At 34.8% G+C, this 13,062-nt stretch overlaps 1 protein-coding gene across 3 annotated transcripts in view; it reads left to right on the forward strand.

Annotated features, from left to right (window-relative positions):
- Positions 1–13,062, forward strand: part of Sytl5 (synaptotagmin like 5) — a 232,509-nt gene that overhangs the window by 97,962 nt on the left and 121,485 nt on the right. The window contains exon 1 of one of the 3 annotated variants that reach the window (XM_033760418.1): positions 9,464–9,541. The exons of the other annotated variants lie outside the window; for them this stretch is intronic. The gene's annotated coding sequence lies outside the window, so the exon portion shown is untranslated. Of the gene's footprint in view, positions 1–9,463; positions 9,542–13,062 lie in introns of those variants that run through there. 3 annotated transcript variants of the gene reach the window in all.

The raw sequence follows: 13,062 nt of genomic DNA on the forward strand, positions 1-13,062 counted from the left end.
GCAATGTTAGGCCCTTTTATGTTTTTTTTTCGTATTTGTGAAGTTTATACTTTATATATTTTTCCTCCATTTTCTCTAATTTAGTTGATGTCTAGATTCTGTTCCTCTTTGTAGCTCCCTATGTAGTTTCTTCACCTCAGACCACTGCAGCAACACTATCACCATACTTCTTAATTCTTTTTCTCAATAGATAAACTCTTCCCCCAAAGTTTTTACTTTTCCATATTCAGTTCTCCCACAGTCACTACTATCCTGTCCAATATTACCCCTCAATCTCTCTTATCCTAAGCTGTTGGATTTTCTATATTTACCTAGCCCCTTGTCCTCCTTACAAACAGGTTGCAACAACCACATAGCTTTCCCAATCACAGAGTAAACCTCTTTTCTCCAATATCTGACCCAAACCCCACAAATATCCTCCTAAAACTCTCAACACTAACCCTTCAACTCAACTAAAAGTACTTCAGTAGACACCACATCAATTTTTTTCTCATCTATCACTCTCCCCACTACCCCCTTAATGTTTTATGCTTTTCATTCTTCTCCCTCCACTTCGACTTCATTGCAGAACAGCTGCTAACAATAAATGATCATAGTCTTCATAGAAGATAGGCAAAGGGTTAAAGTGTAAATACAAGGTCAATCATATTAAGTGATGGATGATTGGATCTGTTCATGCTGTTATAACCAGAAGTAATTATTTCTGAAAAATATAGATACAGAGTCCAAATCACTTAAATTAAATAACAGAAGGGATAAATGCAACTGCTAGACATACAAAACTGAAAATACTCCATGAGGAGGTAGCATCTTACCAAAAATCTTCATATAACCTACAAGCTCTCCCTAACTCGAGTAGATCTCAACCCACAGTATCCCCCCAAAAAAAGAGGAATAAAAATTTTTAAAGATAAAAAATCTTTAAAGATCTACATATATGTAAGAGAGCAAGGCAACTGAAGACCCCCCAAGGTCTTCCAACTCTACTAAGGCAGAGCAAGGGGTCAGAAATAGAGAAAAAATATATCAGGTAAAAGAACTCTACAAAAAAGTTTATAGAAAGGATGAAGAAACTAGGTGAGTTCAAAAATGGAATTAACCAAAGATTTACAGCATTATCACTCAATATGCTCAAGGTGAATATGGGGTAAATAAGTAAAAAATTGGATGAGCTAACCAAAACAGTTCAAAATATGAATGACAGATGCAACAAGTATATAGAATCCTTGAAAAGATATCCGACAGAAATACCAAAAATAAAAAACTGCATAGAATTCATAAATTACAGAAATTAACAATATGAAGATAGAGTATCTGAAATTGAGGACAAGATGTTAGTTATAATTAAGTACTCGAAAAAGCCACATACACACACACACTCACACACACACACACACACACACACACACGCAATAAGAGAACAATAAAAGACCATACAGCAGCTTACTAGACATCACTAAGACCAACCTAAGGCTAATCAGAGTTAGAGAAAAGCTAGAAAATAGCACAGATTCACTAAAGTCAAATGAAAATTGGTAAAAGATCTTAACATTAAATAGAAACATTGAAACTATGGGAAGTTAAAATAGGTAAACACTTGAAGTCATAGACATAGGCATGGACTTTCTGAAGGGAGCCATAATTGTACGAGACTTAACAGCAAGAGTCAACAAATGTGATTACATCAAATCAAAAGAATCATTTAGTAGAGAGACAATTTACAGAGTGCGGGATTTTTTTGCCAGTTGTTCCTCATACAGAAGACTACTACCTATAATATATAAAGAACTCAGAGGTTTTCATCATGGCTGAATAGAGAAGTCACATTGGAGATACTCAGAGAAAAATCTACTAAAAACACAGATAATTTGAAGAAAGAGAGGGGAAAACATGCTGAGGCCAAAATCAATCTGAAATACAAGACTTTTAGATCAAATAAAACATAGGCATAGTTTATAGAAAGGCAAAGCAATACACAGGACTGCCTGCAGTTCCACCACCTGGTATAGTGAAGGAACTGCCTTTTTAGAAAGTTACCAAAAAGCTGACTGAACCCCAATAATATGGAATAATCAAGCCACACAGGATAGACAGGGGGTATATAGTCCCTCACCTCTTTTACCCTCCTCCAAACAGAGGGCATTGCAACCTGGCAGTATATTTCATTGGTATACACAGGAGAAATTGACCAGGAAGCTGCTCCCTCTCTGGTGGTCCACCAGTTTGTTCTCAGACTATAAGAAGATAAAAAGCAACATCTGACCAAATTAGGAACCATCAATATTGGACTCACATACCCAGCTCACTTGTGGGAGAGCAGCATGGAACCTACAGGGTCACATCAAGACTGAGTGAGCCCAGAGCCTTCCAGGAAGAAACAGAAGCAGTGCAGAGCAGTAAATACTATGTGCCATTCTGGCAAATCAAAGCCTCTAAAGACAGTGAGGTGAGGAATTGAGGCAGTGGCAAAATTAGTGAGTCTGAACAAAGTACACATTCCCTTTGCCCCACTCCCAGGAGCACAAGGAGAGAGCCAGGCCAGGTGAGTGGAACAGAGGAGAATGTGCAAGGGCCAGGAGTGGCCAACTGAATGAAGGACTAAGAGCAGAATTGGTCTGTCATTGTGTCAGGGCTCCTAATGTTTAAAAGACCACAACTGGATGAGGGACAGCTATGGAGACATACAAGGTAAAAAGACTTGGGAAGCCCAAGTCACCAGAGATTTTCTAGCTAAAGACTTGAGCACCAGCCCCTACAACTGGAGGCCAAGATCAACATTTAAATCCGGTGAAGCTGAAAGAGCAGAGTCGATGCAGCACAGAGTTCAGCTTGGACTTAGACACTAGCACAGAACTGTGGATACCAGAGAGAGGATAGCTGAAGGTCTGTGGCCAGAGAAATTTTGTCTTTTTGTTTTGGTTATTTAGATTTTTATTTTTGTTATTTATTTTGTATTGTTTTGTTTCAGTCATTGCTTTTCTTTTTTTGACATTTTGATTTTTGCATTGGAGTGAACATTGTTTCTAGGTTTTCTGGTTTGCTTTGATGTTCTTTTACTTTATCTTTCATTCTCTTTCCTGTTTTCTTCTCCAGTTTCCCAAAGCTTGAGTGATCTTCCTTTGTCCATCAGCCTAGCTTCTAATATTTTCCTCTTCATTTATTTCTCTATTTTTCCCATATCCCTCTTAAATCCCCCCCCCCACAGGATAAAATCACTCTACTAAGGGGAACTTCATTGCAGACAAGTTCATAGTTTGTGTTGCATTCTGTTGTATAACTATAGAACTTGCTCCTGTGGTTACTGGTACCAAATTAATACTTACCACAGTCTGTCAGTTTCTAGGCTCTGTGTGAGGCTATTATTATTGCTAATTGTACTACTAGAGCCAGGGTATCACACCTGTTGCAATCAGTTGTTCTTTCTTGTATGACAACACTGTGATTATCTGGGATCATGATCACCACCATAGTACAATACCAAAGGAATGGTTGCTGGGCCAAACAGACAGCTTCTCATCCATAATAAATTGGAAAGATAGAATCTTAGGACAGACTTAAAGGCCACCAGCCAGCTCTACCTAGAAGACATTTCTGAAGAACAGTCATTTCCTAGGGAGACCTTGATACTAGTGACAAAGCTAACTACCATAAGCAATTTACAAATATCAACACAGAAAACAAAAAGAAAAAGAAAATAAGACACAGAAGCAAGATGCAACACCAGACTTCCAGCCCACCCAGGGACAGTCCAGGGAACAACAAGGCAAAGGAAATCAGAAGCTACTCACCTGAATTTTCTGAAATGTTAACAGTAAAACTAAAGATGGAGAATGAGGCTTTAGAAAAATAAGATCAGAAATAATTTATCAGGTTAAAAAAAAGAAATCATCATAATGAAGGACTTGGGTCATGAATCTAGAATATATACAGATTTTTAAAATAGAGGAGCTTAGGAAAATAATAGAAACTATGAATTCCCAACATAGGAAAGAAATAGAATCCATTAAATAGATTCAAACAGATATCCAAGAGATTAAAATTTCTATGGAAAAATACACACAGCAGAACAAACCAATGTGAATACAGAATATCAGATGTAGAAGACAGGATTATAGTTAGTGATCACAAAAAGAAATATTTCTTAAAAATAGCAAGAGGCCATAAAAATCAATGCAACAGCTGCAATCCGATGCAAAGAATAACACCATAAGATTGATTGGAGTCAACAGAAAAGCAGGAGACAATGCAAATAACATTAAAAAACCTATTCACAGAAGTAAGGGCAGAAAAATTCTTAAGCATAGAAAAAGAATTTGACATACAGATAAATCAGGCATATAAAACTCCGATTAGCCAAGACTGAAAAGAATCTACATCAAGGCATATATTACTCAAGTTTCCAGAAATTCAGCATAAGAACAGAATATTAAAATTGTCAGATAAAAGAAAAAAATCACCTATAAAGTAAAGCCCATCAGAATCATACTACACTTCTCAACACAAACCCTTAAGTAAAAAAAAGAAAAAAGCTCAAAGAGAAGTATTTCAAGTCCCAAAAGAAAACAATCTCCAACCTAGGTTTATGTACACTGAAAAACTATTTTTCAAAAATCAATGGAAAAATGAGATGTTTTGTGACAAAGAACATCATGACCACCAAACCAGCACTTCAACATGTTCTGAACAATATTCCAGAAAGGGATAAGGAAGACTACAATTCTATAAACACCAGTAGGAAGAATCTACCAAGTAAGGTAAGAAATTAAATAGGAGGGAAATAAAGGGAACCAACAACAGGAAGATAATATAACAATGATAAGTCAATACATATCAGTTATAACCATCAATGTAAATGGTCTCAATTCACCAATCAAAAGAAAAAAATGGAAGATTGGATCAAGAAACAAGATCCAAAAATATGCTGCATACAAAAAAACATATTTAATTAAAAAAGAAATGCTTAGACTGAAAGCCAAAGAATGGAAACCATATCTTGTGTAACAGGAACAAAAAAATTAATCAATCAGAAGTACTTATTCTGTTTGCAGACGAAGTGGATTTCAAGCCAAGACAGATGATGAAGGTCAGTATATACTTATTAAGGGAACAATCCAAAATAAAGAGGCAATAATAAAAAATATATATGCACCAAATACCAGTGCACCCAACTATATAAAAACAAAAATCAAATAAGCTCTAACACAATGGTAATGAAAGATCTCAGTACCCCACTGTTATAAATAGACAGATCAAATTGACCAAAAAAAATCAACAAAGTTGTATTACACCTGAACCAAACTTGTGAGCAAATGGACTTAGTAGGTGTCTGCAGAGAGATCCAAATTAAAACAACACTGAGATTCTATCTTATTCCAGAAAGAATGGCTGCTATCAAGAAATCAACCAATAAAAAATACTGGCAGTGATATGGGGGGGAAAATGAACCCTTCTACTGTTCATGGAAGTGTAAAATGGTACAACCACTGTGGAAATCAGTGTGGCGATTCCTCAAAAAACTAGGATTAGAAGTCCCATTTGACCCAGCTAGTCCTCTGCTGGGTATCTTCTCAAAAGAATTAAAAGCATCATACTACGGTGATATATGCATACCCTTATTTATAGCAGTACAATTTGTAATAGCTAAATCTTGGAATCAGCCCAAATGCCCACCAATGGATGAATGGATAAAAAAGATGTGGGTTTTTTTTTAATACAATGGTGTAGTACTATGCTGTAAAGAAGGATGAGCTTTGGATATTTATAGGTAAATGGATGCACCTTAAGACCATACTCTTAAATGAAATAAATCTGGCACACGTTTAAATATTGCATTGTTTCTCTGGTGTGAAAAACTGAAAGTGTATATAAGGAAAATGTATAATAGATATTGGGGAGGGGATGATAATGTTCAAATGGGAAGAGGAACAAGGGAGGTAGGTCGGGGAGAAAAAAGAATAGAAGGAAAAATAGAAACAAACCTTCCATAAATAACAAGGAGAAGAAGGGTTGAAGAGAGGAGAGAAATTTTGAGGAAAAAAAGAAAAATCAATATATATTATGTACAGGTCAAATTTCCCATGATGGATGTGATCACTGTGTATTTCTTAAGCATACCTATAAAATTAACAACCAAAAACCCTTATAACACCTAAAATAAAAGACCCGATTGAGAAATTGGCAAGTGAACTCAGTAGACATTTCACAGAGGCAGAAGTACAAATGACTGAATAGTATATGAAAAAATATTCAACATCTCTGGCCATTACAAAAATGAAAATTAAAACCACACTGAGATTCCATCTTATCCAAGAAAGAATCACAATCACCAAGAACCTAAAAAATAATTGATGTTTATGGTGTGGCTGTAGTGAAAAAAAACCCTCTTTGGTGGGAATGTAAGCAAGTATAACCATTATCGAAATCTGTACTATTTCTCAAAGAACTAAAATTCCCTGATCCAGCTGTCTCTCTTCCCGATATCATCCTTAAAGTGCTAAGACATTATACTATAGTGATACAACATACTAATGTTTGTATCAGCACAATTCATAATATCTGAACCCAGAAGCAGCCTGTATTTCCATCAGTAGATGTTTGGATAAATAAAATGTGATATCTATACATAATGCACTACTTGACCATAAAGGACAAATTTAGACATCTGTAGGAAAATGGATGCACTTGGAAAATACAATGTTAAGTAAAATAAACTATATACAAACAAGCTTAAATACTATATTGTATCTCTCATTTGAGTAAGGCAAAGTACAGAAGAAGAGAATAATGTAAGATGAATAGAATAAGTCAAGGGCATGGATATCTTTCAAGTGGGAAGGGGTCCAAGAGACTCAGGGTAAGTGGTGAGGGGGAATGGAAAGGGAAATAAGCAAAGTAAATATATGCCATGAACAGGAACCTAATCACCTCAATGAATGTAAATATTATATGCCATAACATGAGATGAGCTTAATAATATCAACAAGAAAAATAATGGGAAAAGAGGAATCAGAGGAGGGGAGAGTGAGGGAAAGGGGATTAAAAAATGAACAAATTATATTATGTACCCATACCCACTCCTCAAGATGACTGTAAGCTGCCTGTACTACAAAAATGTGCTAATCAAAAGAATCACAAGATAAGTATGTTTTGTTTTGAGCCACCATGATTGTAGTATTTTGTTACAGAAGCCATTGGAAACTAATACAAAACCCAAATTAACTACTTTTGCTTCAATTCTTGTCTCTGCATGTTTACAGGGGAACTCAAAGAAAGGCCTTTCTTAAGTACAAAGGATGCAGATGTTGCAGCAGCAAATTAATTTTTTCCATTTGTGTTGATGTCATTCCCCATGTCCTTCCTATCACATGAAGCATATACTTGTGTTCTGAGTGGAATTACCATTGAGATAAACTAAATAAGGCTTCACAGAACAAATGAGTTATGATGCTTATATCTGACCAGTAATGAATCCCTTTGCCAGAGTTTCACTATGACTGTGATGGATCAATTGGTACTGAACTAGTCTCTCTGTCATAAATCACTAGAAAATTTGGAAAAATATGTAAGCTATGTTTAGGCATTGTACAACAGGCAACACATTGTAGTGACTCTAGAGATAAAGAAAACTTACAAGGTAGCTCATCTACCACTTCAAAGCTCTCTCTGAAGAAAATGTACAAATGGTACAGTGAGCTGGATTCCAGGAAAAACAGGTTGGTTTTTCTGAGCTCAAAAGGCAGACATAATAGTTTAATAGGTATGAAAAGCCTGGTGTTTACAAAACAGAGCATCAAAGAGGATAGCAAGACTTTCAAAAGTCTGTTTTGAATTTTTTTTTCAGGAGTCTTTGGCTGAGGGTTGGGCTGCACATTCACAGGACAGGACTACTTGAGACTGATCAGAGTATTTACAAGGTGGATAGAGAGCAGAAATATAACCAGTTGATCAGTATTGGGGGAATTTTGAAGCTCTCTCTAGCCAAGCAAGAATGAAGAGACCTTTATACCTTGTTAGCATCCTGGACATCTAACCAAAATTACAGTAAGACCAATAATGGACCTAACCTTAACTATCCTAGAACTCAGCCCTTACAAGATTTACAGAAGAGACAATTTGCAGATCGATTTCCTAAAATTAGACAGGCTTAGGAAAGACCTTGAAATTTCTGTATAATTAAACATGGTATAAAACAAAACTTATTGAATTGCCTAGTAGAATAAAAAGTCAATACTATCCAGGGGAAACTATTAAAATAGTCTTTGCAGTATGACATCTAGATTGTCCAATGTATAGTAAAAGTTATTCGAACAGAAAAATTTTACCTTAGAGTCAAGGACAGAAAAAGAAAGGCAACGGAAACAAACGTAAAGGTATCCAGTTAATTTGCTCAACTTTATAAAGGCTTCAAAGCAATTATATGTGCAAAGATGCAAAGGAAAATATATTCAAAGAATAAAAGAAAAATAAAGTCTTAATTGATGTACAGATACTATGTCAGTAGAGGAATAGAAAGTATAAAATTAATCAAATGGAAGTTTTAGAACATAAAATTACATAATTAAAAACCACCCTAGATGGGCTTATCAGTTTGAAGATGCTTGAAGAGTCAGTGAACTTGAAAAACAGAATAAAACATACATACTTAATTTTAATTAATTTTAACTAATCTAAAGTGCTGTTTTGGCTTCTCTTATATGACTTTTTGGACACAAGAAACTGAAAACTCTCCTGATACTTAAAGCTACACTCATCTTTTTGGTTACCTACTACTTAATTTTGGGAATCCTCCATTGCAGCTAACATAATATCTGACTGTGCTTATATAAATAAATGATTATCTTGGGAAAATAACCTTCCAAAAATTTCACTTTCTTCAAGGCAAGACACAGTATAGTTACTACACATGCTAGGAAAATCTTATTAGCTAATATTCAATGCAATGTTGTGGTTAAATAGGTATTTGTACATGGATTGTGGTACTGGAATGCCTACACTTAGCTTCTTGATCTACCAACTGGCTGATTGTGGGCAGACTACTCAGTTTGTTAATTTGTAATATGAAGACAATAGTATTAGTACATAACTAAGAACGTTTTGGAGTTGGAGGGGGGTGAGGTTTATAAAGAACTTGCAACAGTGCCTGGCACATATATTTAGTTGTTATTATTACATGTATTTTTTTCCTTGAGACCTTTAAGAATAGAGTTTTTCAGAGTTAGAAACAATAAGAAAAGAATGAATCACTTTCAAAATATTGGGGGAAAAGTATGTCATGTCCAAAATCTTCTTAACTGTGCGTTAGAAGATGAAATTGATTACCTTTCCCCTTGTGATCCCAGCTCACCTATGTAGATACTGCCTAAGCGTTACTCAGTGCTACTGGGTGTGTTCCACGTGTAAACAGGAGGCTGGTTTTTCAAGTTCCTGCTCCAGCCCTTCATGAAGGGCAAGTAGTCCAGAATTCTACAGTTTGTGAGTCTGAAAGAAAACAGAGCCTACAAAACTGTTATAACCTTCAGATTGAGACAATCTTCAGGCTGAGGTAAGACTAATGTGTTAAGGGAATCTCCAGTGTGATATCTGCTTTCTTGATTGTTACATTTTGTGTGTTTGTGCAGGAAGGTAGTGAGTCAGGAAGAAAATTACTCCTTCCACCACTTGATATTGAATTTTACAATAAAATGAAAAAGAGAGGCATATATATAAAAAAGGGACATTTTGACCTTTGGGCTGCTATAAATTTGATGGACTCGGATGAGAAATGTGAGAATTGTGTTGTTATTATCACTGAATTTAATCTGAAAAGTGAAACATTGCTGTATCTCACTGAACAATGAATGTATCTAGGTACAAATATGTATCCTAGTGACATACAGAAATAAAGTTCGCAGCAGGAGTACTCTATCATTTTGCCAAAAAGTTCTCACATGTCTATGTATAAGACCAATGCTCTTCCTCTCAATTTCTTTCATTTATTAGAAATCTTGAATTTAGAATTTACCATCTTCTGAATTGTTTTTTGTATTCAGTCCTATTTTTGATGTAGACAAATATCCAATAGGCTCACACGTGTGTGTGTGTGTGTGTGTGTGTGTAAAGTCTGAAAATCCTTCAATAATTTTGACAGGAATGTGATATTTTAATAGCATGAAGAAATGATATATTGATTGAGACTATGAATAGGTACTGGAAAAATACATCAGTGTTTTAAAATTATCACTTCAACACATTTTTATCAGCAATACTCTTTTCCTCATTCAATACTATTTTCCTCATATATATTTAGCAAAACAATATAGCAAAATGCATACCTGGGTAAAACAGGAATTTTATATATACATAAAATACTCAAAATAATGAGTGTAAAATGGCATTTATAGTACATTAAAAAATACAACTTACATACGAACTTCCTAAAAATCTCTAAATACAGGAATTATGTATTTAAATTTTCATTTTATAATAAGTTGTTTATATGGTATTTGGATAACAGCTCAAACACATGACATTACAATTCATACCCTGTATCTCTACTTAAATCTTTAACTAAGACCTTAACACAAACTCACACATGCTTATATGTTTTCATAGGGCAACTAGTATCAGGAAAATGGATAAGAGAAAAGGTGAGAAAATATCTTATTGGTCTCTCGGTTGCTGAATCATGATTTTTCTATGTATTTATAAGTTCCCATAGTTTTCTGGTAGCCTAAATTTGGGGATTATTTGTGTTGTCTTTGAACTTCTTCTGATTTGATAAAGTTTTCTAACAGACTTAATGAATAAAATTATTGGATGTCTACCACTTTTTGTCTTGGAACACATTTAGCTTATTTGTTGAAACTACCTCTGCATAGTTATTTAGTATGTTAAGGGAAAGAAAGACAAATGCAGCTTTAAACGATGTAAAATGAGCAGTTTGTTTAACCTAAGCTTTATTACACAATGGCATATGTTATGGATGTTTTGCCAGCATATGTAAACACTTAGCTAATCATGCTTAATACTTTCTATTTAGGTTCGTAACTATATTTTTGTGCATTCCATATGTTGCATGTGTCTGCTCTCTATTTCTCTTTCTCTCTCTCCACCCACTCCCCATACACATTTGCACATTTTAGATGATGTTACAAGAGTTTTAACTTCTTTTCAGCAGGTTTCATTTCTGGTGAGCTCTCTCTGTGGGTAGATTCATAATTTCTTGTGATCTTTGTTTCTGCACATTTTCTGATTATAATTTCTCCATATCCCCCATCAATCTTTGTCCATAGATATCTGATTCTACTGAAGATGACAATAAAACAAATGGCTCCCAATTTGCCTATACCACTTGCTGATCTGAAAACTGTAGTGGCTACTCTAAATTCTGAAAGATCATCTGGAAGGGGGGCAGAGCTCATAGAGAAACAAAATGTGATAAAATATATGTGTGCTAGAAAGGCAAGTTCACTAGATCAGGTTTCTCTCGCCTTTCAGCAAATCATTTCTGTAAGATATGGTTAAATAAATATGCCCCTATGGCTTCATTTTATTTTTTACAAATTAACTTTTTTGTGACCAGGAGAAGTGGCACATGCCTGTAATCCTAGCCCTCTGGGAGATGGATGCAGGAAAATTCCAAGTTTGAGCACAGCCTGAGCAATTTAGCAGCTTCCCAAGACCTTTTCTTAAAATAAAAAAAAAAATTTTAAAGGGCTGGAATGTAGCTCAGTATGAAGACCCTGAGTTCAATTCCCAGTACTGTAAAACAAAAAAGCTTTAAAACCTGATGTCGTAAAATCTATCTTGATCACATTACTGACACTATCCTACTCACATATATTTCAAGTCACCTATATATAATGCTGTTAAGAAATTCATTATATATGTATGTATTCATTCATTCAGTAAATGTTTAGTGACTGGTACTGGTCATATACTGCTAGGCATTGTAGGTTTTTTGTTTCGTTTTGTTTTTGTTTTTTTGGTACTGGGGATTAAACTTGGGTCCTTGTGCTTGCAAGGCAGATGGCAGAACCACTGAGCTAAATCCCCAGCCCACTGGAGGTTTTTTTTTTAATCTAAATAATTTTTAAAAATTTTTATTTTATGAAAAAAACAAAATTTTCACAACAAAATAATAAGAGAATTAACAATAGTTAATACAATATGTATCATTACCTTTGTTTTTTTTGCTGCTTTTTTGTTTTTTGTTTTTTTGGTACCAGGGATCGAACTCGGGTCCTTGCGCTTGCCAGGCCGGTGATAAAACCACTGAGCTAAATCCCCAGCCCCCTATGTATTATTATCTTCAAAGTAAAAGACATAGACCAAAGAGTTCTTACAAAGAAGAGACAAACAAATAACACAAATTTTTCTGTTTAACAAAGATAAACTACTAGTAAAAATTAAACAAAATAGCATATTTTAAAATATTTTTAAGCAATTTAATAGGTAAGGACTAGCATCAAGAATATATAAAGAATACAAAAATATTAGTCCCCCCAAAATAAATGACCCAATCAAAAATTGGCCCACTGAAATGAATAGACACTTCTCAGAACAAGTACAAATAGCCAATAAATATAACAACAAATTCTAGCAAGGATGTGAAGAAAAGGTACTCTTCCACATTGTTGGTGGGAATGTAAAATAGTATAATCACTATGGAAATCAGTGTTGAGAATTTTCAGAAAAATAAAAATAGAGATTTCATTTGACCCAAATATCCCCCTTCTAGGTATGTTCCCCAAAGAGTTAACAGCATCATATTACAGGGATATATGCATACTCATGTTTATATCAGCTTGATTTATAATAGCAAGATATTGGTAATAGCAATGGCAGTGTACATGCCCATCAACCAATGAATGGATAGGAAAATGTGGTATTTATACACAATGGAGTACAATGCTGCCATAAAGAAAGATAAACATGAGGCATTTGTAGGTAAATGGATACAACTTGAGAACATGTTACCTGAAATAAGTCAGACCCAAACTTAAAAATCACATGGTTTCTTTTGTATGAAAAGAGGGAGAGAGAGAGAGAGAGAGAGAGAGAGAGAGAGAGAGAGAGAGAGAG

The sequence above is a fragment of the Fukomys damarensis genome, unplaced genomic scaffold, assembly GCF_012274545.1.
Source record: "Fukomys damarensis isolate Sample0158 unplaced genomic scaffold, DMR_v1.0_HiC HiC_scaffold_39, whole genome shotgun sequence".
In the NCBI taxonomy this organism is placed as follows: Eukaryota; Metazoa; Chordata; class Mammalia; order Rodentia; family Bathyergidae; genus Fukomys; species Fukomys damarensis.